This window comes from Fukomys damarensis, unplaced genomic scaffold (genome assembly GCF_012274545.1).
Source record: "Fukomys damarensis isolate Sample0158 unplaced genomic scaffold, DMR_v1.0_HiC HiC_scaffold_36, whole genome shotgun sequence".
Classification (NCBI taxonomy): Eukaryota; Metazoa; Chordata; class Mammalia; order Rodentia; family Bathyergidae; genus Fukomys; species Fukomys damarensis.
The window spans coordinates 19631882-19636234 of record NW_022900948.1 but is presented as its reverse complement, the minus strand read 5'-3'; the positions used below and the strand labels follow the sequence as shown (position 1 = coordinate 19636234).

At 39.8% G+C, this 4353-nt stretch overlaps 1 non-coding gene and 1 pseudogene across 1 annotated transcript; both read left to right on the top strand.

Moving 5' to 3' along the window:
* Window positions 1-1564: 1564 nt before the first annotated feature.
* Window positions 1565-1669, top strand: LOC117284397. The gene has a single exon (XR_004515470.1). It is a non-coding gene; the product is annotated as a U6 spliceosomal RNA (small nuclear RNA).
* On the top strand, window positions 1657-2776 carry LOC104855549 (annotated as a pseudogene).
* Window positions 2777-4353: the final 1577 nt, after the last annotated feature.

Below are 4353 nucleotides of genomic sequence, written 5' to 3'. Positions count from 1 at the left end.
TTCATTCCTTTAAAACTTTTTTTTTTTTTTTTTTGCTGAGGACAACATAGCTCACCAAAAAACATCTCCTACTAACAATGGAAAGGTTTGACACAACCATTTACTTTCAGAAAGAGTTGATACCCAAAGAACTTCATTTGCTCAAAGGAGACTTGGCAGCTCGCAATCCCAAAGTCTCATTGAAATATACCTGGGAATCTGTAAAAAGGTACATTCCCTTTCTTAGTGGGAAACAGAGAAGGTGGGGTGGGATGGAGGTGCGGGAAAGAGAGAGAAGGGTGCATAGGTGAGCAGATGAGTGGATGAACGATGGTTCCCTCTCCATCCTCTGTAGATGATGCAGCAAATAGAGCCTGTCTCCATTTTTCTCTTAACTTCGTGACTTGTCTCTACTGTAGTTACAGTTCTAGTTGCCTCTTTCTTGGGAGAGTGATTTTTTTCAATTAAAAATATATTATTCAGGATTAATTATTGATTACATATTAATTGATTATTAATGAATGCCAGGGTTTGGGCTGAAGAGCTGAAATCCCACCTCTCAGATATCTTTCAAGGATTCCTAATGGAGGAATATGCATAGGCGAATGATAACTAAACAGAAAGAGAGATCTAGTTAAGCTAAATCACAGGATAGAGTGTGGGCCTGCAAACCTACAGAAAGCTATTCTCATTTCTGAGAGATGAAAAATTCTGGAATAGCCTGGATACTGCGTAGCACACAGAACGCCCGCAGAGAGTGGACACACCCTGCCCCAGTGTGCTGCAACAAGAGAACATCAGCTTAGAAACTATATCTGGAAAAATGTGGTTTGGTAATCACCCTGAGCTTTGAGCACTTGAATAACTCCTCCTCCCTCTAGAAAAAGCTCATAAAGAGGGTAGACACCAAGGCAGAAAAAAAGGCAAGAAAACTCTATCAACGTTTCTTATTTCCTCCTTACTGGTTACGTGACTAGTGCTTTGCTGATCTTTGTCTTAACTTTGAATGCTCTGTTTATCTCCTCTTTGCCCAAGCCCTTTAATTCTTTGCTCTCATTGTGCCATTCCACTCCATGACAAAACTGCTTTCCAATATCCAGGTCTAAACTGGTGTCCTCACCTACTACAGCTGATTGCTAGAGAGACAATTTTAAACTCCAGGCTTTTAAATACATTTCTGCATGCATGAGGTGCTTGTTCTTTTTATTTTTTTATTGGGTACATATTTGCCATGCATAATGATCACATTCACCATAGGGAATTTGTGCATGTACATAATATATCTTAATTCTTATTTTTGCCCGTTTTCCTCCCCTCCCTTCAAACCTTCTTCCCCTCCCCATTTATAAATGCTTTGTTTCTATTTTTCCTTCCATTCTCTTTTCTTTTTAATCCATTTCCCTTCCTTTTCTTTACTTTCCCCTTCCTTTATTTCCCTTCCCAGTTGAATATGTTCTTCCTACTTCCCAATGACTGTCCTCCATTTTGTTCCTTTTTTACCCTTTGCATTTCTCACACAAGAGAAATGGTGTGACATTTAAACTTGTATGTCTGATTTATTTCTCTTAAAATTATGGTCTCAAGTGCTCACTTCGGCAGTGCCTATACTAAAACTGGAGCGATACAGAGAAGATTAGCATGGTTCCTGCTCAAGAATGCCATGCAAATTCATGATGTATTCCATATTTTTAGTGGCATGGGAAAAGTGATTCTTGTTGGTGACATGACTAGGATGCCCAAGGTTCAGCAGACTGTGCAGAATCTTTTTGGTCGAGCTCCAAGTAAAGCTGTCAATCCTGATGAGGATGTGGCCTGTGGAGCAGCAATTCAAGGAGGTGTGTTGGCTGGTGATGTCACAGATGCGCTGCTCCTGCATGTCACTCCTCTGTCTCTGGATACTGAGACAGTGGGAGGTGTCTCTGCCAGACTTATTAACAGCAGTACCACGATTCCAACCAGGAAGAGCCAGGTGTTTTCTACTGCTGCTTATGGACAGACTCAAGTGGAGATTGAAGCACGTCAAGAGTGAAAGAGAAGTGGCTGGAGACAAAAAGCTTCTAGGGCAGTTTACTTTGGTTGGCATTCCCCCAGCCCCTCATGGAGTCCCTCAGATTGAAGTTACACTTGACATGGATGCCAATGGGATTGTACATGTTTCTGCCAAAGATAAGGGTACAGGGCATGAGCACCAGATTTAACCGAATCCTCTGCTGGTTTAAGCAGAATTGATATTGAAAATATGGTAAAAAGTCCAGAGAAGTAAGCTGAGGAAGACCGGCGAAAGAAGGAATGAGTTAAAGCCTTTAATGCGGCTGAAGGAATAATTCATGGTGCAGAAACAAAGAAGGAAGAGTTCGAGGACCAACTGCCTGCTGATGACTGCAGCAAGCTAAAGGAAGAGAGTCCCAAAATGAGGGCGCTCTTGGCTCGAAAAGACGGTGAAACAGGAGAAAACATCGGGCAGGTGGCATCTTCAGCCTCCAGCAGGCATCACTGAAGCTCTTCGAAATGGCATCCAAACGATGGCATCTAAAAGAGAAGACTCTGGAAGTTCTGGCAGTGGAGAACCAAAGAAAAGGAGGAGAAAGTAATAGTAGCAGTACATTTTGAAGTGGAAAGGACAACTTACTATGTAGCCTGGAAGTAGAGGGACTACCTGAGCAGAAGTGGGCAAACTTCAGACTTTTTACTGTATCTTTGCAGTATTCTATATCCTCAATATGTAAATTTAGTGACCATTAGCTAATGGTCTTTTAATGGATGATGATTCTAACAGTAGAGAGAGTTCGCAGTGTTCTGTCCCTAGCCTATCATTTTTCGGTTGCCTGTAAAAGGGGAATAGGATGATATATTACTGATCATTATAAAGACAGCATTGAAAAAATTATGGTCTTGAGCTAGATTCAGTTATTTAAAAATGACTCATCTCTTCTTTTATGGCAGAGTAGTACTCCATTGTATGTAAATACCACATTTTCCTTATTCATCTGTTGATGAGCATGTAGGCTTTTTCCAAGATATATCTATTATAGCTTGTGCTGCTATAAGCATAGGTATGCATATATTACTGCGGTATGAAGCTTTTAACTCTTCTGGGAAGATACCTAGAAGTCCTAGGAGTGGAATAGTTGGATCAAACAGAACCTCTAGTTTTAGGGGTTTTTTTATCTTTTTTTTTTTTTTTTGAGACACTAGTTGAGACTGACCTGGAACTCACTATGTAGCCCAGGCTGGTTCAAACTCACAGGGATCCTCTTGCCTCAGCCTCCTGAATGCTGGGATTACAGGCATGCACCACCATGCCCAGCTAATTTTTATTAAATTTATTGGTACATATTAGGTATACAACAGTTGCATTCATCATTGGGATCTTGTACCTAAACGTGACTTGTCAGGTTCTTATTTTTTCCCATTCCCAGCCATCCCCTTAGCTCCTCCACCCTTCCCTGTTTACAAAGACATTATTTCTATGTTCTTCCTTTTCACAATATTTTTCTTTTCCCTTTTTACCTTTCCCCTACCCGTCCCACTTCCTCTACTTTTTTTAGACTTTTCTTCCTATTACACAGTATCAATTATACACTTTAACTCTTATTTACACTTTCACTTTTTAGTTTTAGTTTTTTGAGGAATCTTCATACTGATTTCCATACTGATGTAACAATTTATACTCCCACCAGCAACAGAGAAGGGTTCCTTTTCCCCACAGCCTCTCCAGCATTTGTCATTGGTGAATTTCTTGATTATAGCCATTCTTTCTTGAGTGAGATGAAATCTCAGTGTTGTTTTAATTTGCATCTCTCAAATGACCGGTGATGTTGAACATTTTTGTCATATATTTCTTTGCTGTTTGTGCTTCTTCATCTGGGAAATGCCTATTCATTTCTGATGCCAATTTTTTGATTGAGTCTTTAAATTTGGGGAGTCTGATTTTTTAAGTTATTTATATATTCTAGATATTAGTCCTTTGCCTGAGGAGTGGCTAGTAAAAGCCTTTTCCCATTTTGTCTCTTCACTCTTGGCGATTTCTTTTGCTGTGCAACAACTTTTTAATTTAATGTGATCCCATATGGTGATTCTTTATAGTATTTCCTGTGTAGTTAGATTTTGTTCATAAAGTCTTTACATATACCCATGTCTTCAAGAATTCTACCTATTCTGTCTTCCTGCAGATTGTTTCTGTTTTAATATTTAGATATTTGATCCATTTTGATTTTAGTTTAGTGTATGGTGAGAGACATGGGTCTAGATTCAATCTATGGCATGTGGAAAGCCAGTTTCCCCAGGACCATGTAGATGGCATAAAGAAGCCATCTTGCTTTCAGTGAAGGGCCCCTCTGTCAAAGACAGGGTATGCTTGAGGTTGTTTCTGTT